General features: G+C 46.2%; 1 long non-coding RNA gene across 3 annotated transcripts in view; it reads right to left on the reverse strand.

The window, feature by feature from the left end:
* The window catches only part of LOC112989009 (uncharacterized), a 74,931-nt gene extending 57,278 nt beyond the window's left edge, over positions 1–17,653 (reverse strand). For 2 of the 3 annotated variants that reach the window (XR_010389175.1, XR_010389174.1), the window contains exons 1-2: positions 17,352–17,478; positions 17,131–17,198 (exon numbers count right to left, since the gene is read on the reverse strand). This is a non-coding gene — a long non-coding RNA (uncharacterized LOC112989009). Of the gene's footprint in view, positions 1–17,130; positions 17,199–17,351; positions 17,479–17,616 lie in introns of those variants that run through there. The other variant, XR_003260689.2, reaches the window with a different exon arrangement.
* Between the last annotated feature and the right edge of the window lie 4,908 nt (positions 17,654–22,561).

Genomic DNA, 22,561 nt, shown 5'->3' on the forward strand with positions numbered 1-22,561 from the left:
GGAACAAGGAAAGCAGGTCACGTTCAGCGAGTACATTCCTGGATGGTCTCGAATCCTGACACACACTTGGGGTCACAGCCGATGAGAGAGCTAAAGGCAGTCCTTGGATGTATAAACAAGCCATTAGGACAAGAAGGAAGATGGCATGCCCTTTATATATATATATATATATGTGTGTGTGTGTGTATATAGCATTAGTGAGATGCTATATATGACAGAAGAGACTCATTCTAGTGTCCACATTTCAGAAACAACATTAAAAAAGGGAAAATTGGAAGTGATTCAGGAAAGAGCTATAAGAATGGTCTGAGGTCTGGGAAACCTGCCATGAGTATCTCAAGCTAATAGCTTATCCAGGAGAAGGTTAAGAGGTGACTTTATCACAGCCCACAAGTACCTACACAGGGAAGAGATTTTTTGATAGCAGACAGCTCTTTAATCAGCCAGCTGATGACTGCATAACAAAATCCAAGAGTCAGAAGCCAAAAGGAGGCAAATTCAGGCATGAAAAAAATGGAAGTTTTCTGACAGTGTGAGGAGTTAACAGCTGAAACAAGACACCTTGAGATGCACTGGGCTTCTGGTCACTTGGAGCTTTAAATCAGATAGTCATTTTTCAGAAGTTTGGGTGAGATTCGCATCTCTTTCACTATTTAAAAGGAGTCCAGGTGATTGGCCAGACAGCCACTAGAGAGAGAGAGGCATCTCCAGATGGCAGTTTGCTCCGCTGTTCTTGGGGGTGTCCATCAGCATCTCCCCCAACCACACAGAAGTTGCACTAGCTTTAGAGGCAGGGGTGTCAATAGATCTCATCAGATGCAATGGTCAGGTCCATAACGTTCATATGATTCCCTCCTCAGAGTCACTCTTCTGCTGCTCCCATCCCAAACAAGTTCTTTAAGCATCTGGTTTGTGGACCAAGAGCATGTTCACACGCTCAGAGGCCACAGGTGCTCTGAAGTTCCCAACTTGTTGCCACTGTGCCTCAGAAAAGGCACCACAAAAGAGCTGAAGGATGGGAAAGGACTGCTTCCTAGGCCTCCGACATGTAAGTACGTACAGGAGCACACCTTCCTTCCCTGTAAGAGTGTAAAGGCAACCTGGAGAACCTAAACCACTGCTGCTAGTTCTGGGAATTTCCACGTGGTTTATTGTCCAAACTGCATTTACGGGAAAACTCAAGTGACAGTAGCATCCAGCTCCTCAAGGACTTGCAAGCACACTCGAAGAAGTCATTAGGGGAGGGCAGGACTCTCGGCAGTTTGGATCATTTCCAAGCAAGGACTGAAGCCTGGATACAGTCAGCAGCTTAATGAAGAATATAGGCATCCTGAGTCAAACTAATATTCATCTGCTGAAGCAGACTGCCCTGCACAGTGGCTGTGAAGTCTGTTCCTTAATTAGTGTTTGCAGGACACTCAAACACAACAGCACCAAGGGCTGTAGCAGCAGACAGATGAACACTTGGGAGTATCAGCAAATGGTATCCAGAGAACAAAACACTGCCCTTTCTTGCTGTGCTTCTGGCTTTGCAAATTTATCCAGAACAAGACAGTCTCCACAGGCAGTTTCATTTGCCTCAGCCTAGGGTTGCTACAAACCAAAAATGCAGAGAGACTATAAAGTTGACTCCCTTTCATCTCCCTCACCCCAAATAAATCTTGGCCTTTATGGTTAGTAGCCAGTGAGCTATTAGGAGACAGTAGACTTTCCAGGGTATGTTTCTGAAATGCAGCAGCAGACAGAGCAATTGTTGCTTGGGGACTCCTTGGAGTTTTTACAGTTTCCATAGAAAACCCAGGCTGTGATGGTCTGAAGGTTTTTTTTTTAAAAAAAAAAAAAAAGAAAAAAGAAAAAAAGCATTTTTCTTTTTAACTGATTTCCAGTCTGGTATCTCTTCAGACCTGCCTCCAGTTTTTTGGGGGTTTTTTTAAAAGTCCTCTTAAAATTATTGCACTTCAGTTCACTACTTACTCGAAACTACCTTATTCTCAGGAATTATGTCTCAACTGCTAGATCTGGAAACAGTTCCCACCTCCACAGCCTGTGGGCTGTGCCCTGGCCTTGGCTTGACTCCATGGAAGGGCAAGCCCTAAGCACTCACGTCTCTTCACTTATTTACATCCTGCTTTCTACAGAAGGAATGAGGGGTGGAAGGGACTTTTACTGTATGCTCCATCTACATCTGACCTTAGCAGCCCGTGGATTGCTGCAAGATAAGCCTGTCACGTACTTTAGGCAGAGCTTTAGAGAAGCAGCAAAGGGACAGGAGTTGGTGGACAACATAAGGTTAAAAGGCGGCCCATGCAAGACACAGCATACAGGGGTTTTTGGAAGAGCAAAACAGACTTCATATTTAGAGGCCTCAGGGTGCTTTATAAAGCAAAAGTCTTAAATACCATCTTGCCAAATGGTCAAATGTCTCAGTGCCCAGTAATTTCACATGTCCATCAGAAACAGAACTCGGCTTCCCTGCTGCTTGCTCCATCCACTAAGCTAAAGAGGGGGGGATTAAGCTGTTCCTTAAACACATGAACAAATGCAAACACACATGGACTTTGGAAACTTCTGAATCGGACTCTGAGTTAAGACACAATCCCAATCCAGTTAAAAACATTAATAACCTACCAAGGAGCTTGTGGTTGGAGTTTCCCTCTCAGGTCAAAGCCCTGCTGAAGACAGTGACTCAACTGACCTTTTCAGGTGCTGGATGAAATCCCATCTTCTGTCACGCAGGAAAAAATTGCTGTCTCACTGCAAGGCAGTAGGTACCAGCACCCAGCAAAGCAGCCTTTGGTTTTGTCACGATCCTGCTAATATTGAGCAGAGCCAGTCAGTGCTGTTACTTTGTACAGATCCCCCAGTTCTCAGTTTGCAAGCAGATCTGAGAAACTGGAGAAGAGATTTGTTTCAGGTCAGACCAAAACAGAAATATTTAAAAATTCTCAGCAAACCAGAGAGTCATAAAAGTGTCATTGTGAGGTTGAACACAGCCCATCACCAGACTCAAAATGAAATGGCTTGTTTCCTCCTTGAGCTTATTAAAAGCTTTTATTAAAAATAAAAATGAACATAAATTTTGAAACTGAACTTCACTCTCAATCCAAAATTGAAACTTTTGTGCTGAAAAGATTGAAGTGAGCCATTTAGATCCTCCTCCCCCCCGCTGTCGGTGTTACTTAAAGGGATGGATATTTCCACCAGAACAATTTGTCCAAAATCAACATAAATTCCAGAAATGCTTCCTTTGAACCCACTGCACATTCTTCAGTGAAAAACAACTGTGGCTGAAAAGACCAGCTTGGATCTAGCTGGGAAGCAGCTCATAATGAAGGTTGCTAACAGTTTCTGCCAAAAGCATGCCGGGAGAAGGCTCCACCTGAATACTCCCTAACCCATGTCAAGTAGGCAACCAAATTAGCCCAAAATGCCAGTGGGTGTAGGTCTGGGTTTGCACATCACTTGGCCAACTGTCTGATGCAGTTTAGGAAGTATCCTCATAAGTTGTTTTGCAAGCAGAACCGTGGATACAGAAGCCTCCACCCTAGGAAGAGGGAGAGGGACCAGTGAGCAGCTGTGGTTGGTAGCACCTCCCACAAGCACATCCAGATGTGGGGAAAGGCAGAATGCGTGCTGTGCCCCATCAGATGACATGTAAGTTACTGTGACCATCTCCAGTAGGACTGGCCCATCTTTCAACACGGAAAAGAGCCGGGCACAAAAATCGCTCCATGCTATTCATTTATGCATGGCATTCAAATGCCATCCTCTTCAAACCTGGCAGGTTTCAGCATTAAAGTGAGATTCACCTGCACATCTGGATATCCAGTGGCTGCAGGTGACAGTGACAACTCTGGGGCCTTTCTTCACCTCATCTGGAGCAGGGTCTGACCATAGTTCTCCCCAGGGCTGCCTGAAAGCCCTCAACCACAAGCCTGTTTAGTTTACTGTATTGAAGTGTTGTCCTGTCAGTCTTTCCTCGCCTGGGGAGGCCTTTCCACTGAAGCTCTGAGCTTTGCTAAGATCTCCACAAAAGCAAAAGAAAGCAACACAACCGCAAATTTGTTTTACCAGCCTAAAATTTTCTGACAAAAGCCAGACAAGCCTCACTGAAAAATCTCAAGTGCCTACCACTCCAGACATGAATTTGCAGCCCAGATCTGCAGGTTTCCAACACTATTAGTAGTAAAAGGGGTTAAAAGTGTGCCAGCAAGTTAAAGACAAGGCAAAAAGTACTGTTCTTCACAAAAATGCAGGGAAGAAGGGAAATCATCTCTCTCAGCTGATGGAGCAAAGTCTGTGGCTGGAAACTTGCTTCCAGCCATCACTTCTCGACAGCTAGGCATATTGTCACGCAGCCATTTCCAGTGGGACACAGTGCTTATGACCAAGAGATGTGCTGGCACCTGAAGGACCTCCCATTGTCACCTCCTTATTGCTCTGACCCAAATAGGAGCAGCTGCACCTAATGGTTAGCCTAGCCTAGGAGAAAGAAGTCACAGCTTGCAGTAAGGGCAGGCCTAAGTCAGGAGCCAAGTCCTGAACATACTGGTCCTGGATGGGAGGAGGGACAGTCAGCAGAGACACTAGAAGCTGAACAGACCATACAGAGCATGTCCAAACAGCAAGGCCATGCCATGGTCTGAGTCAGGCCAGAGATGAAGAACAGGAAGGGCAAACAGTGAGGAAGAGTGCAGGAACAGGCAGAGGTGGAAGAGAACTGAGAAGACTTTTGCGGAGCAGGTGCCAGGGAAGAAACAGCTGGAAGCAAGTTTGGAGACTCACCAGCAGAGGTGCCAAGTAGATGCACAAGGAATGGTAAGAACAGGGCAGATAGATACAGTATTTTCCCAAGCAATCTGACTGCTTTCAGCCCAACAGGCTTATTATTATGGATTACTAAGTAAACAAGCCACACCAGAACTCTTCCAGGTATTTGTCCAGTCTCAGCTTTAATCCACACGGAAGAGTCAGGACAGCACATTTTGGTGCTCTGGGAGTTTTAAGAATCTCTCTCATGCCCCTGTTCAGAAAGCATGGGGTAGCTCCGTAAGATGAGTACACTGGAAAGCTGTGAAAAGCAGCCGCATTTATATCGTTATCCCTTGATAGGGCAAACTAGTGTCATTCCCGTCTCAGGCCATGGGGTTACAGTAGGGGAGTGACACCAGACTAGCAACACATTCTGGCAACTACTCTCACAAAAGGAAAGCTCCTGTTAGCCTCAGCCTCAACGCTTATTTCCCTGAAGCACTGTCGCAGGGAACAAGGGAAGTGTTCCCAAACCCCCAGAGAACTTGAGCAGGGCACAGATAACGGGACTTGTGCACCAAAGTCAGATAGGGACATTTTAACTTTTCTCCCTCTGCCTAGGGGATGGACTAAATCTCTTATAAAGCCAGGCCTGGAGCAAGATGCTAAATCTAAGAAACACTCCGGGTTTTTTCTTTAAACAAATCCTTTGCAGCAGGATATTGTGAAATCCAGACAGGGGCCACCGTTAAAATGAAATGCCACGAGCACAAAGGATAGCGCTTATAGCAGAAAGCCTCGGTGACTCCGTGCATGAGAATGCACTATCTATACACACACATTTTATAATTTTTAAACTGCTCTGATTCCCTGCCAGCTGCTGCAAATTTTACCTGGAGAAGGGGGATCAAGTCCAGGCCTCATTAGGTTTTTATATTCTTTCTGATTGCTTTTGCAGGCCTCCAAGCCTGTCTCCAAGGGACCCCAGAGTTCAAAGATCAAATAAATTGTCTGGCAGATTTATCAGGTCTCATGGTAGGTAGCCATGTAGTAAACTTCCTTTGCTTTCCTCCCCTCCCCCCAATTCAGCAGCAGAAAGTAAAAGGGACACTAAAAAAGATGGTCTCGAGTTGCCCACTTCATCACCTCTCTGCTTTTAGGACAGAGAGCCCCGTGTCTTCTGTGCAACCTGGCTAGCAGAGAGCAGTAGCAGCACAGGAGGAAAGCAGGCAATGGCAGGAGCAGTCAAACAAGCCAGAAGTCAAGCTGTTAGGCTGAACATCAGCACAAAAAGAGTTAGACATTTGCAAAGTCACATTATCTTTCACAGAGCTTCCCTCAGGACAGGCATCCCAGAGTATTTCTGCAGAGGCCATTGCAAGAAAGGTGCAAATCAGCCCTGCCAAATGCCTGCAGGCAGCTCTGATCCCAATAGATCATTAGCTCAAGCAGGGAATGGTTTTTACCCTTGTTACACGCCTTCCTGCCCCATGCTGGTTTGCAGCTGGCCATGAGGAATACAGACAAAAAACACACTTTTACCTGCCTCTGAAAGACCACGTGAACACAGGGCTTGACAAATACTTTTCTCCCCTAGTTCTCCATCAGCAGCTTTCTGGGGCAGAAACTATCTTTTTCTTCTGCTTACACAGCATCTGGTGCAGAGGCCCAGTTGTCAATGACTGTTTAACTGACAAAAATAGAAGGAATCCCTTGTGTTCTTTGTGAAGCTATCTAAAAATTACACACCCTAAAATGAAAGTCTTCAGCCCAGGCACTTCCGTTTCTAGGAGAATAAGGACCTTCAGGTCCCACCTTACGAGGACCAGGACTGAACTGGAACATCTGCCTCAAGTGTTTTTGACAACATGGGTCTCGCAGCACTTCTTGGTGGTGGTTAGCAAAAGCAGATGAGGAATACCAGATGTTTTCTGGGAGAAGCAGCAGCAGGGTTTCAACTGTGGTGGTTAGAGGGTACAAGAGAAGTACAGCTTGCAGGAGGAAATTATAACTTAGAGACCAGTGAAGGCAGCTGGAAGAAACAGAAGGCTTAAGGCTGAGAAGCACAAGGGCCTGGTAGCTTGTCCATTGCCCCAAGCTCCCCAGTTATACCTCCAGTTCCATAACTAACTTTCTTGCATCTTTATATCTCACTCACACACTTGCCTCCCTTTGCTGTCACCCCAGATAAACTAGCAAGTCTCTGAGGAGGCAGCATGAGGCAAGGAGAGGAATCTGCCTGATCAGGTTCCTCCCCTTGGCCTGCAGCAACTGTTCTGACACATAAATCCCATCTTAATGAGACTTGAAAGAGAGCCAAAGGGAAGGGGACAAGGCTCTGAAGGCTGTCATGACTGAGATAAAGCCTCCCTACCACAGCAATGCCCCCTCCACCACCTCCGCTTAGGTCACCTCTAATAGAAATTTGGCTGTTCTGCTGTTAGACAACCTCCATGAGGAAGATCTTTGGTGCAGGAAAGCAACATCCTACCTACACCTTCCCATCACCCATCCTGACAAATAGCATCTTCTGCCAGCCAGGAAGGGGTAACCTGTATAGGTGACTACTCTGCAGCACCTCCCCTCTGATTTTCCTCTTAAAGCAGCTATATAGGGTGAGTATTGCCTCGTGGCATCAGGCAGGGGAGCACGTGTCAGGAGACGGGACTCGTGCTCAGGCAAGAAAGCAGCTCTAGTAATTAACACGAGGGTAAGCAGGTTGCAAAAGCCAAAAAGAGCCCCTCGGAGTAGAGGCAGAGCCCCGATCAGCTGGCATGACCCAGGGGTGTGCGTCCCTCTCTCCAGGCTGTGACCAGCCAGTGCCACAGTCTCCAGAGTTATTGATGAAGTGCTGGAAAGGGACGAGTGCACCAGGCCGGAGAGGGGGTGAGAGAGAGAGAGAGAGAGAGAGAGAGAGAGACTTATTCTTGTGCTCCCAGCAGAAGCCTCGAGGGACAAAACAGCATCTCAAGCATTTTATTCAGGCATTGAGAGGGCTCCATACTGCAGGACTCACAAGCCAGACAGTCCTGAGACCTTTGAGTGGGCAACCCATGAGGCCATCCAGGAAAGAAAAGCTCCCACAGAGGAATTGGGCCAGGAGCAGAAACTAAGTGGAGACAAGCAGAGACACAGGACTGGGCAAGACCAGCTACCCAAGCTGTGCCACAGAAGAGGGACTTCACCTGGGAGGGGACAGACAGAACAGGACATTTCAGCATTAACTGAACCACCCAGATCTTGGTGGCATTGGGAATCCATTGCTAATCAGCTTTCAGCAAAGCAGCAAACCCCTCCAGCAAAAAGTAGCAGTGTTATTCTTTATTCCTTACACTTTCCCTCATGCTTTTCCAGGGCAGAAGGGACTCAAGGGGCCAAATTTCCACCACCATTTGCCCACTGGTAAAGCAAACTGGAGGGCAGCCCATACAAATGGAAACTCCAGAAAACCCCATTGCTGCATGCTCAAAGTTACAAGTTACAAGCCAAGAATTGCCTTTGTCCCAAATCCCCATGCACACCAACATGACAGTTACCACATCTGCGTGGTGGCTAATAGGGACATCCTGGGAAGACTAAACTCAAGGGATGGCTTGGTACCTAGCAAGCACATGCAGAAGACAACAGCAGAGACCACAAAGGGCTGTTGTTCCCTCTCAGAGCTCTTTTCTCCTGCCTGATGTTGCTGCCTCAAAGCCTGGTGCCCTATCTTGGCCCTAGCATCCATTTGATCAGCACTGCGCAGCTAAAGAGTCCCCTGGAAAGCCAGCAGGGTCATCCCAAAACCACCAAGCCATGGATACGGTGCCAATTTTGGCCTCAAAAGTGCATAAAGGAGAACTCTACAGTCAGACGGAGCCAGCTGGACTAAGTTCTTGTCTTATGCTAAGCTCTCAGATGGTAACACTGAGCCCGGTTAATCAACTGTAGCGTTCCACCCCAGAGTTGGCTGCACTTAAGGGAAGAGGGAAATGATTTCTATATATAGGCTGGTAAGTGTTCTGGGAATGAAAGATGCTTTATAAAAAAGTCCTCCTCCTCCTCAACATACAGGATCAGCTGCGCTTTTCAGGAGGGTTTTTTTTTCTTTAAATGATTTTTCCATGCACCAGCTGATCTGGAGTTATCTAAATGAATTTCCACAAGCATAAAGTTTAATCTGCTCTTGTTGCAGACTTCCATATATTTTTAATATGTCAGGCAGTGGAAATTTCTCAGACTGAGTCAAGGGAGCTGTGAGGTTTACTGCTCTGGAAGATCAGAAATAATTTATCCATCTAACAGACTTACACATAATAGAAATGCATAAGAAGCGTTTGAAATGTGATGTTTAAAAACAACAAACAGGAGATGTAGGCTAGACAGTCACCTAGATGGAGCTTCAGAATGGACTCCATGCAAAAACTAGGATTAGAGCTGACAAAATATTTTCTATTTACTGTTCTTTTTTTTGGGGGGGGGTGCTTTTTTCCCCCCTAAAAAAAAATGGTATTTGGAATAAAAAGCCCAGCCCTTTATGCAAAACGCACACCTGTTTTGGTGAAAACAGAATGCAAGTCCTCAAGTCAGGACTTCATTTTCCAGGAAGACAGGCCACCTTTTGGTTTCTATTCAAATTTTACACCCATGCTCCCCCAATTTTCTCAAAGTACCGCCTGCATTAAATGCGGTACATAGACATGGCAGAGCAGTGTCCCCTGCCTGAACAGGCTGTGGAAAGCAGAGGTCAGAAAGAATAAGTGATGTACAGGCACACAAAAAAGCTCAGGCAGGACTAGCTCTCAGATCTCCTGCCCCATCCACCACAGGTCAGGGACGTCCTGTGTTAAAGCCCAGGATTCCCCCAGCCACCATCCCCACACTGAGACCATCCAAATAGCATCATTGGTTCGGGGCACAGAGATGACATGAGGCCACACCTCGGAGGGAAAGGAGACCATCTCAGCAAGCCTTTACACCACCCCTCCGATGTCCATTACCGAGCAACACAGGGGGCCAGACCACTGCCTTGCGAGATGCAGGTGGGTCAATGAGAAGGTGAAGAATGAGAAGATGAATCTAGTCTTGTGTAACAACAGGGAGCCCATTATGCCCTTTTACCTCTTCTCTACCATGTCCATTAATCCCCTTCCCTGGGGACCTCAGCCTTTACATTAAGGCTCTATACAGCTTGCAAGAGCTCCTCCACGGAAGGACAGGTCATTTTACATGATGTCCAAGGGCTACTATTTTCCCCCCTCCCCCCAAAATGAGAATAATAAACCTTTTCTTTTCCTCGCAAACCTCACAGAACATACGGAGCACCTTGTATAACCATTGCCTTGTATAACCATATAGCTGTCTCCACTTCAGGTTAGAGGTCTTTCCTTTTTTAATTAAAGTAGTCGATGGAAAAAGGAAAGCATCTCCAAAGTGAGACTCATCTCATGAAGATGAATCCCACCCTAAAGCCTCTGGAACCTCTTTCCTTACAAAATCTCAGTGAAATTGTCTAACTGGCCCAAAAATGATTAGGGAGGGTGACAGAAAGACACTGTAATTGCATTAGTTTCATTGCCCAAGGAAACCAGGCTAAAAAAAATCCACTACAGAAAATAGAAGGGTGGAGTTTCTCTTCCACTGCTTAGGCCAATTTCAACACATAGAAATCCCACCCATGCTTTTTTGCTCACACAAAAAAAGCTTGCAGTAAGCCTGCTGCCTGTCCAGGAAGGGAAATGGGTGGAAAAATTACATCAGTTTCCCACCACCACCCTCTTTTTTAAAGACACTTAATGCTAGAAAGTAGCAGGAGCAGCCAGAATCGCAGTTACAGACAGTTAGCAAAGAGATGACAGCGGGGGAACCCCATTCAGACACTTCATTATGTCCACCATAACTAGAGTTACTGTCCTGAAAGTCATCCTCAGTCTTTCAAGCCCATTTTATGCCTTCTGCTCTGACAGCCTCCTGCAACAGCAAGTTCCACTGCTTGGAGGGGACATTTCTGCCCTTTCTTCTCTGCTTACAAAAAGCTGTCTAAGCCAATCTGGTTGGTCTGAAAGAAGTCTCCCTTGTCAATCCAACCCGTTACTCCCATCCTTGCAGTCCGCACAGCATCATCCTTGGGAAACAGAGTAAGAGAAAACAGTCAGAATCCAGCCTGACATTTAGTGGACCAAGAGCCTGTTCAACTCCCAGCTCTGCCATTGAGTGATGTGCTGACATTCACTTTCCTCACCAGTGAAACCATTCCCTTGTCTATTTAAGATGCATTTCCAGGACAAAACTTGATTCCCAAAGAGAGCTGATGGGAGCCAGGTACCTACCACACGCAGGCAGCTCTGGAAAGCCTCATTCTTGCATTGCAAACACTTAGGTATGAAGGCTATTGTGCACAGCCCAGAAAATGAAGACCCTGTTAAAGCTAGGGCCAAATTCAGCTCAAGCAATGATGTTTCTTCTGCAGCTCCCCTGAAGACATAATGATGCATCCGATTAGACCTTGTCATTAGGACATTCTCCAAGCAACATTTCCTCTTGCAAAACTTTACCCTCTCCTTTATCTCCAAAACGTTATCCTCTCCTCATTCTTGGACTCCCAACCTAATGAATTCCTGCCTACCAGAATCACTCTGGTCTCTACCTGCTGTTCTTCCAAGCATATAGGCTGGTGGCCATTTACCTCCATCACTCCCAAACATGCAAGCAGGCCTGCTAACAAATTAGCTTTCCATCTTCCCTCCAGTCCACTGATCAGAAGGAAAAAAAACGTTTTTTTGCATCAGCCACTTGAAAGACTACAGATCACCTACAAGTATTTTTATTGAGGGAGTTTTGTTCTTGTTCTGAATTGTAAATACTTTATGTCTTCCAGGTGTTGGCTACTCAGCTGTCCATATACTGCATTTTAGCAGCACACACAGCTGCAACATGCAGGTGTGCGCAACCGGCAGCCAGCATGAAGCTAAACAGCTGCTGGACCAGGAGAAATTGGAAGTCATTTTCAGTCCTAATGAAGATGGTTTCTTAAACTTGAAGCCATAGCATAAAGTTCTTCAGGCCTGGAGAAAATCTGCATCTAGAAGCAATCCCTTTGCAAACTGTTTTGGAGAATTAAACAAAAGAAAGTGAGCAATTGGGGGTAAAGCAGCAGCAGAAAAGTTGGAGGGACTTTGCACGGTCAATAGACAGCAGCTTTCAGGCACACGACTCACAAAGCTGCTCCATAGATGGTAAAGGACTGGGAGGTTTTAGCAAGTCCAGCCAAGACGCTGGGCAGTGAAAAATTAGTGTAGTCAGGAGGTTAGAATGGTGAAGGGAGAAGACCACATCCACCTGAAATTTTAAGAGGCATGTAGAGGAGCAGAAGTGTTCACCGGGGTTGGAAACGAGGCCAGACACTAAGTCATGCAGGAGCACAGGATGATCAGTCCAGATGGTTGATTCCACCTCACATACACTTTATGAACACTCACTGGTGAGTCAAATGCTGACCTATGACCCAGCATACCTTTAAGATAAAGGGGATCAGCTAACCTAGGAGAGAGCATGTACCGCTCCACTGGTAGATCCTTGGTCCACAGGACCCAAGAACAGAGCAAAATTCCACAGGTAAACGGGCTAGTCCTCAAATTAATTTTCTTTATCCATCTTTGAATAAAGCCTTTTCACAAGAGCAAGGAAGACAACTGATAACTTTGGCTCAGATCCTTGATTCCTGGTCCTGATTTCTTGACTTGATAAAATAGTGTAGGGGCAGGAGGGCTCCACGCAGCCATTTGAATGCTAACAGCAGGAAGTTTACACTGGCTCCGTCTTTGTGTTTCACACATATTCCCTTTGAAATTATCTGGTGACCATGTTGACAGCTGCCATGAATTTTTAAGTGAATGTTTATAACTTAATATTTGTCCTCTGGGATTTGAGCTAGTACATCCTTTGGTTTAGTCCTAGTTTGGATTCAGCCGAGACTGAAACTGTTTCAGATCACATCCAATTAGAAGGTCATAAAATGTTTTAAGTTACCCATTCGATCCTTGTTTGGGGTAGGGAGAACAGCAGTGGATTTCCCCTCCCCTGTTCAGAATCAAATCAGCTGAGTTTGTCATTTACGGTCAAGTCCAAAGCCTGGGCCCCAGCCATGGAGCTGTGACTGATGCCACACAAACACATCAGAAGGGACTGTCCCAAGACACTTATCACAAGGATGAAATAAGGCAGATAATAAAATGCAAAGACAAAGCGCTCAGCTGATCTAAGCCAGTACTGTCTCACAGACTTCAGGGGCTCTGCACAGCCGTACGCCAGCTAAGGAAGGACCCCCTGTTGAGTTTATAGCCATGAGCATGTGCCTTACCAGTCCCAGTTTAAGGATGTAGCTGAACAGCACAGCTAAGTTCATGGCCCTTTGCATTCTGCTGGGTTGTTCTTCTGCCAGCTTAGCCCTGAGGCAGATCAAAGATAAGTTGAGAAGCAGTGCCAACGCGAAGGAGGCAAGCGGAGCATGTGGTGAGGATGGGGCAGAGATCAGGTCAGATGCATCAAACCCAGTCCAGAAAGGAAAGAATGCAATAGCTAATAGCAGAGATTCATAAAAACATCCCATTTGCCTCTAGCATCCCTTATAACTAAGCAGTAACCGGGTGCCTAGTTCTCCTCAGCAGGTAGAAAATCTCTTTACATTCACAGGACCAGTTTTGTCTCAGGTCAGTTCCCCAGTCTGGTTCACCATGTGGTGCCAGAGACGTGTGCCATTAAAAAGGAACAAGCAGCCAAGGCAGGCAGGACTGCTGCTTTTGGCAGTGGCCCCAGCCTAACCAGTAGGTTAACTTACAGCCCAAGCCATTTTTTGTGACTAAAAAGAACCAATTCAAAAAAAAAAAATGGAAAAAAAGAAATCAAGCTCGCTTGCTGACCAGAATGGATAGGCAGATCATTTTTCAGTCGGGCTTTTTGCTGAACATGTTTTTGAAGCATGGGTCCCTTTCCTAAGGGGGCAGAGGAGGAATTGCTCATTCCCTGTGAGCAATTAGCAAGTTAGAGGCCTTGTGCTGTGCATCTTCCTTCATCCTCAAATTTGCAGGTAAAGTGCGTTTAGCCCATTTCTAACAAGACTGGAATGCAATCATCAGTATATCAGGCAAAGATTTAATCACCTTCCAATAAATATTTTTGCTTTTTAAAGGGAAATTACTCCTAAGAAAAGTCCAGTCTGTTCATTTCAAGAATGTGTGAAAACAAACCCTTGGCCTTAATCTTTAAATTTCCTGAACTTTAGCACTTTTTGCTTCGCTTTTAATTAAAATTGGTCGGGTTTATGTATATACATTGCAGCAATAAACCAAGCCCAGGGTGCCTCCCTAGTAGTGGAAAGTGTGCCATGATGGAGAAGGAACATCTGCAGCCCCTGAAGTAGTCAGAGGCCTGGCTGCAGATGACTATAAAGATATTGACCTCAAGGACCAGGTTATCTCCTAGAGCTGCCCTTTGACTGTTGGGCAGGTTTGGATCAGCTGAAGACAGTAGCTGTTCTCCCCCACTTTCCCCTCCCTCCCTTACTCCCCATGTTGATTTCCACCAGCTCTGCAGCAGCTGGAGCATGTGCGCACACTGCCCCGTGCATCACGCTGCCTGACAAGCGCACAGGGAAAGGTCTGGCTTTGCTGCCCAACTTCACAGTAGGTCATATTCTGTCTTGAGGCTGTTTACCATGGCCTACTGGCTGCTTCTCCCACCAGAACTGTATGAAATAAAGCTCAGTTTTCACCATAAAAACCTCAATGCTTTTGTTTAACGTAAGGTTATATTTTCCATGAAAAGCATTCACTTTCTAAAAACAAAACTCCAAAAGCACTTTGAGCCAGCTACCCACCAGAGCTGACTTGCAAGCGCATTTCTCTATCAGTCAACTGAGTAGTAACTCCATCTCTCAAAGTGCATTATTTGTAGGGATTCCCCAAAAGGGAGACAGTCCTGTCATGAGAAGGGCATGCTCCTTCCTCAGAAAGTCTGACCTAGGAATGCAGCCTATACATGGAAGGGACTACAGAAAATGCCTGACAGCAGTTAACCACAGCAAATATCCACTGCATTTCTCAGCCATCTCTTGTTTTGGACTTCCAGTGTGGGAATCATCTCCACACATGCAGTTATGACCACATCCATGGACCACGTCCACCCCACTTTGCAATGAAAACCTTAGAGTATCTGATCTGTAGTCAGGACTCTAATGCAACTGGCCGCAGGTTGAACTGAAAAGGTAGGACTAGCTTAAAATAAAATCCACATTCCTCTGACACTTCCAAACATATCATATTGCTACAGCCCTTAGAAAGGGTCAGGGTTTCCATCTAGTGCATCAAGTCATTACCAAGCTTTAATTAATGTGCAAATCCACTGAGGTGGTGACACCTCGCTTGGGTCATACCACACAGTCTTAAACTCAGATGATTTGGGCTGTATTTACATATCTTACCATGAGGACCTATATTAGGAAGAGCTCTAACATCAGTAGAGAAAGGAGATTTCTGAAGGATGATGCAGAGGACTTCAACAAGGTGCTCTGCCTCTTCCCAGTAACCCTGTAGGAGATTAGACACATTCTGAAGATCTATTCAAGTCCCCAGAACGGGTGGCTCAAACACCAAGTTGAAGGGTTTATCTGCGGACACCTGAGCCAAGGTCATCCTGCCATGCACGCGCAGCTCAGCCCCAACTCACTGCTGTTTGATATTCCAAGATGAGAAGGAGCAGGCCACCACATGCCCACCAGCCAGCTCTCCTTTGAAGCCATGGGACCCAGACACAAGACCTTCCTCAGCTCTGAGGTTAAACCCAGCTGTCCCGGCTTCCAGACAACATAGGGAGGAAGGTCAACCTCAAACAGGCTTTCTGGGGAAGGAACTATTTCTTCATTACACATCCAAACAGCAGCAGCACAGGGGCTCCAGTTCCCAGTCTTGGTTCTGTTGTGTGCATTTCTTCTCAAATAAAAACTACACATTTCTCCACTGATTTTTTCCCAGCCAAGAGGCACAATCCTGACTTACCTCATATGAAAAAAGGGATCATAACAGTACAGCCATATTTTCCCAGTTGCATCAGGGCAACTTGAAAAAAATAAGTTTCATGTGAATCCTTTGCCAAGTATGCAGAGTCAAGGTAAGAAAGACCAGTCCTGAATTGTTTGAGCATTATACATACATGTATATGAGAATAGAGTGTTTCATTTTGTTGCATTCACATAAAATGTTTAGGCAGCTTTCTTTTCTTCTATTTAACCTAGTATGTTAAAGTCTTTCAAAAAAGCCTTTAACATTTGATAATAGGAAGTTGAGGGGGAGAAACCATTCCTCAGCACAGAGGAGACTTGCACTGTAGGTCAACTTAAAAAGTACTTCATATTTCTTCTCTTTCCATACCAGGCCAAAAAACAAACTCACTCATTTGCGCTGTTCTCCTGGCAGATCATTGTTTCTGATCATTGAACACCCTGGCAGTTACTTACATTTTGAACAGGATTTTAAAAATGGACTGAGAATAGCTACAGACTTCAAAAGTGTGTTTCCAATATTCATTCTCTTCATTTAGGATAATAATCTTAATAAATTTGAGCTCAATTTACTAGAGGAATTATTTCATTTTACTAAGCTACTGATTGATGACTCCAACATACTTCTGTTAGGATTCAACTATTCAACTAGGTTACCTAGCTTTGACCTGAAAGCCATAAGCTAGATTCAATCTTCCTCCAGGTCTCTTGCACAAAATCAGGAAGTTTCTACACAGCAGCCACACTGGAAACCTTACCAGGCCTCCTTCAGTCCCGGGGAAGTGAAACCCACCAGGACCAGGGGTCCAGCGCAAGTCTCAAGTGATATCTGCCTATAGAAGAGCTTGAAGACCATTCCTCTACAGGAGGCAACCATCCAAACGTTTCCTCACACATCATCCCAGGGGTGACGGCCCGAAGGTCTGATGACACACATAGAGCTGGATGCTCATCACAGTAAAAGGTTTCAGATAGGCACATTGAGAAATTGCCTTTCTCTCTGCTGTTATCAGAGCTGGCAGGAGACCCCACAGACTTGCACTGCCAACAGCACTAGGTCCCAGACGAGGGGCAGGTCTTGCTAACGAAGGATGCCAAAGCAAGAGGGCAAGGAGCAAGCCACCAACCATGCTGAGATGATGTAGCCTGTACTCTCTTTATGAGCAAGTGCTGCAGTAAGGACCAACAAAAAAAGGAGAGGACCAAGGAAGCAATATCATGACAAGATCAAAGAAAGAAACCAGATTCCAGGAGGAAGACGCAGGATTGGGAAAGACAGGGGGTAACAAGAGGTAAAAAAGAAAGCAGAAACACTGAAATCTGCTTTTAAAGAGCTTGGGACTCACCGATATATGACAGGGTAGCTGAGGTTCCTCATCGCTGCAAGCCAACCACCAGGTGCAAGTGGCCCCTCCTGGAAGAGAGCATTCAGCTGAAGATTCAGCTCCAAACACCCTGAATGTAGGCACATATATTCAAGACAACCACCACAGACCTTTTCCTAACAGAGGAGAAAACAGACTGTCTAAAGTGAATCATGACTTAGAATTATATCTCTCTTCCTCACCTATTTAGGCTAGTTTTACTCTGGGTAAAGGATACTTTCTCCTCGTGCTTTTGTGCAATAGCTAAGGCTTAAGACCCCTTCAGCAAACTATTGCTTAGAGAATCAAGGTGAACGAGTCACAAGAAAACATTCTTGCTTTTCTATCACTCATCAGAGCCCTTTTACTGCCTCCCCACCAAAACCTAGCCTTCTTTATAAGCTGCTATTAGCAGCCTTACATTACATAGCTTCCCAGCCCCTCCCAGTCACAAGAAGGTGTTCTTACCTTTCTACAACTCATCAGAGCTCTTCTGTTGCCTCCCCACCAGTATCTACCCTTCTTTAAGAGCTGTTATTAGCAGCCTTGGCTTATATAGCTTCCCAGACCCTCCCCCTTTCCAGTGGCCTCTGGGAGCATTAGTGATTTGTGGAGTTCACCTGCTGAAGAGTGCCTATCTCTGTTCTGCATACTACTTGTTCTGCTCTTTCCCCTTGTTTCTCAGAGATGTTTGAATTTTGGTGGTCCTTAAAATGATCACTTCTTTAGCTGATATTAGATTGCTCTCATAAAGCCCCCTTCTCAGCCCAATATATTTTAAATATCACTTGGGTGCTCAAATAGCACTAGTGAGGGTTGAATATGAACCCAGGTCAGCCCAAGCTATCCATTATTTGCCCTCATTAAGAGCCCACAGTGCCAGAGATGCCGTATGCAAGCAGAGCTCAGTCCTACCTTGGGCTGGCTGAGGGAAAGAATCTCCTTCCAACAGGAAATCCCAGGGTTTTCCCAGTCATTTTCACCCAGGATTGAAGCAAAAGGTTGAAATATCAAATACTCTTCTGCTCTGGTGCCTAATGGGAGCTATATTTGGCTCCAGGAATTGTGTTTGCTGAGGTGAAGGAGGGACCTGGAACGAGAGAGCAGGCCATGAAGCGCCCAGGGGAGGTGTGCAGCCGGGGGATAGGTGAGAAGGCAGCAATGAACACAAACTACAGACGAAACACTGCTGTTCATCTCAGTGCACTAAAAATGCTTGGCACTTACTTTTGGAGCAACTTGTCTTTGCCTCTGTAAGGAATAAAAGAGAAGGAAATACTGTGATAATGGTATTAAAAGAGAATATCTGATTTTAAAACCATCTCTAGCTGCTCTTTTGCTGAGCCACTTTACCTGGCTGCTGGTGTCAGTGGACTGGGACGATGTTTAAAGGGCAGAAAGTTGGTAGGGACATGGGATCTGGTTATCTGGATTTTGGAAAAAGCCATTAGGTTCCTGGTGCCAGGTTAGGAGGGAATTGGAGGAGGTGATTTAGCACAGCGAAATGCAGGAGGTAACAGTTGAAAGCCAGGGGCTCAGTGGGAAACATGGCAGAGCCCAAGGGGCAGGGGAGCGTGCGGTTTCTTCCGGAGAAAAGGAGCAAGAATGGAGGAGTCATTAAATGCTGGGTGAGTCTGGGTGAGCCAAGGCTAAAGAGAAGGACTCTGCTGTGGGAGAGCCAGGAAAAAGCCTGAGGGTGATAAAGAGAATCAATGATCAAATTAGCAGAAAGGGGTGAAGAGATCACAGCTGAAAGGACGCAGGGCTTGATGGAGCAGCAGGAGCTGGGAGGAGATGGGGCTGTGCTAAATGGAAGAGGCAGCAATTACAACCACGAGAGCAGAGTGAAGGAGCCTCTTCTCGTGGTGCTTGAAGTCCTCCCACGGCCTTCCTCAGGATCTGTGTTCCCAAACAATGCATCCGTGAGTACGAGGGGTATCTGAAATATAAGGGTCTGTAAGCAGCCTGTGTTAAAGGAGTTTTGTGTTTCATTCAAGAATTCAGCTTCACATCCTTAGCCCAGAGGATCCCAGGTTAAAGATTTGGAGATCACTCTGAAAAGTGCTACTGTTTTAAAAAAGGCCACCTTGGTGCCTGGCTTTTGCAAGGCTTTTAGGATGGACCAAAGATACGGGAAGGTCAGTGGTGCTGGGAGAGTCATTTGGTGAGAGCAGTGGAATTTAAGGGTGTACAGGAAGAAAGCTGGCACAACTGAAGGGAAAAAAAAAAAAAAAAAAAAGGAGTAATACTCCAGCTGAATGTTTCCTGAGTTGCCTCAGGTAATTTCTCATTCCATAATTTAATATTACAACTGCCAAAGTCAGGGAGGTGTAAGTTACATTTCTGCTTATTTCTCTCAGGAGACTCCTCCACGGGGGACTTCGCAAGCAGGACATGTTTCTTCGGTAATCCTTTCTGGAGTCCCTTTGTGTCCCAGAACTTGTGCCCAAGCACTCTGTGCTGGATTAGGTGGAGCGCAAGAATACCGGGAACGGCGGCGACTGCAGGAAAGACGGCCAGCGTTTCCATGGTTCGGTCCCTGCGCCAGCCCTCTTCTCTTGGCTTCCTTTCGGAAAGGCTGTGCACTACAGAAACCTCCCCGGAGGCTTCAATCAGAAGCTACCGCATGTGTCATTTGGACAGCTCCAGCATCTGCAATACCTCCAAGGCGACCCTCTCGCATGAGGTGCTTCTGCCGACTTTTCTCCTTGCTCATCCAAGTTCCTCTGCCTACGGCCAAGTTGCCATTTCCACCCCCCCCACACACGATTTCTCTGTGAACTCAGTAAATAACTTGAATTGTTCCCAAAAATACTGGGCGTTTCATCTGGCCTTTAAAAAAAATGTGGTAAGCGAAACAACAAGATATTATTCCGGATGCTAAAATTCTAGGTGTTAACGAGTAACTCGCAGGCTGGCCAGCTGGGTGCTTTAGAAGGCAGGTAAACCTATGAATAAGGTTTTTATCAACTCATCTAACTCTCTTGACAGATGTGGCAAAAAAAAAAAAAAATCTCCTTGATTTCTTACTCTGAGCCAAACCTGAAGAAGGATGAGAAATCTCAAGCTTTCAATAAATGTTTTACATGGATAAAAGCTCTATTTTTGGTTCTTCTGTGCAAAAACAAAAGAAAATGAATAACATTGTCCCTGTTGGAGTCAAGCTTTGTTTCTTCTTTTTAATTCTTTTTCCTTTCCACACTGTGAAGGGAGCACGCCAGGGGTCAAGCACAGTTCAGAAATATATACAGTCCAGGCAAGATTTTATGATTCCCCTCAGCAGGAAGACTGGGTTCTTCTCTGACTCCCAGATCCACAAATGAAATGAATTTCTTCCGTAATAACGAATGCTGGCCTGCTCCAGTAGAGAAATGGCACCAGTACAAGGTAGAAACAAATCCAACCAAGATAGTCTTGAAATATCAGCTACTGCTTGTTATTAGATTTCCTGCAAAAACTACAATCTTTCATTAGAAGTTTTATATCAGGGAGCAGCAGTGCGCCAGCGGTTGTTTAACTAGAGCAGAGTGAAATGTTCTAACCTGGCTTGCTTTCCCCACAAAGGGAATTAAAACCGTTGAGTGAAATCCTGTAATGCTGAATAATAAGTAGGAGCAAAATATCCTATGGCGGAGTGGAGCAGCCTGTGTGATAGCCCAGGGCAGGAGCATACGAGGAGAGACAAACATGTCTTAGTTTCATCATTCCTCCCTCTCCAATGCGACACTCACCGTTTCTGTTCAGCCAGCAGCAGGGGAAAATGCAAAAGCATCATCTAGACCTCGATAATAATTCCAGGGATAGAGATGAGCCCAGGCCTCTTGAAGGAGAAGCAGTTGGCCACAAGGACATATCAAGGGAGCTGCTGCTGAGGTGGTAATGAAGGAAAACGTATCCCCAGATTTGGGGATGGGAGCAGAAAAAAAAAACCTCCAGAAAATCCATTTCTGATCAGAGTGGTTGAGCTCAGGATGACATGGTCTGGCAACCTCAGGACCTTCCTGTGGGCATCACGGCTGCCAGCGGTAGCAGCCAGGCTTTGCTTTGTGTGGCCACAGGAGACAAGCCCCTCTCTCAGCCACCGGCAGTGGTGGAACCTGTGGACCATCCCTCCCGTCACCCGTCCTTACCCATCCCCTTGAAATTCGCATAGCAGGTACCTCTCACGCAAGTCTGAGCTTTCAGAGCCAAACAGATGCAGCAGCAAGGAGACGGGGAAAGATGATAATCCAGCCAATTAGCAACCAAGGAATGAGCCATAGCCCACCTACAGATTCATGACCATCCAGCAGCCAGTCTTGGATCTCTTTCCAGCTGATACCGTACGCAGGCAGTCTATTTAAGAGCTTGCCTTTTGGATAGAGCCTGCTGGAATTTCTACTGTTTTTACTACTTCTTCAGGCCAGTTTTCCTCAGTCTTGGCCGGCGCTACTGATTCCAGCCTCATATCACACTGTAGTATCGTTTTATTTTATTCTCGGCAGCTGCCTGAGCTTCCAGGAGGGATAGATTGAAACTGAGTATTTTCTTGGAGAAGCCTGTTGCTTCTGGGGTGGGTATGGGTTGTGCAGCCAGCCTGAGTTTCATCAGGAACAAAGAAATGAAAACCTCACACCAAGCTCTGCATTGCTCCACAGTCAAACTAGCCACCTGATGTGAAATCAGGGAAAAATGTGGTCTCCTGAGGAAAGTCTCTCGCTCTCTCCTTGATCCTGATGCTGCCCTGCTTTCTCACCTTGACCAAGGTATCACCCTTCCCTTGCCTGACGCAATCCACAGGCTGCCTCTGGCTCACGAGACACTTCTACACCGCATTAATAAGCTGGCAGGGTCACGTTTGCCTGGCACGCTGCCCGAGTGAGCAGGCCCTGCCTCGCTTATTAGAAACCTGCCTCTAATAAGCCCCGCTGCAGCTTCCAGTTCTCAGCTGGCAGCAGCACAAGCGTCTCTGCTCGTGCCTCATTTCGTGCTGCCACCGTGCCCCGAGTGTGCACGGTTCTAGTGACAGCGCTTCTACACACCGCGAGGAAGCATTGCAGCAGAGCAGCCCTCGTCCTCTCTGGGGGAAATTCAGTCTTCTTTATCCAGCTTTTTGCTTGCTTACTGGCCAAGTGTATTGCTGCTGTTTGTGGACATGTAAAGATAGTCTGGAAAAAGGACGGCAGCCTGCTCGTTAATGGGCTTGCCTGCTTGGTGGCATGGACTGGTGTTGCCTCATCCAACCTTGCATGACGCGTGTGCTGTCACCACCAGTTCGGTGCATGCATGAGGAGACGGTCTCAGGAAAATGATGGGCCCCCAGGAAGGAGATGGGGAAGGCCTGCTTTAGTGGCGTTTGGCATAAAGCACCTACGGCACAGAGATACGACCTTGGAAGGGAGGAGGGAAAACGTTTCAAAGACTGTTAGATAGA

This window comes from Dromaius novaehollandiae, chromosome 4 (genome assembly GCF_036370855.1).
Source record: "Dromaius novaehollandiae isolate bDroNov1 chromosome 4, bDroNov1.hap1, whole genome shotgun sequence".
In the NCBI taxonomy this organism is placed as follows: domain Eukaryota; kingdom Metazoa; phylum Chordata; class Aves; order Casuariiformes; family Dromaiidae; genus Dromaius; species Dromaius novaehollandiae.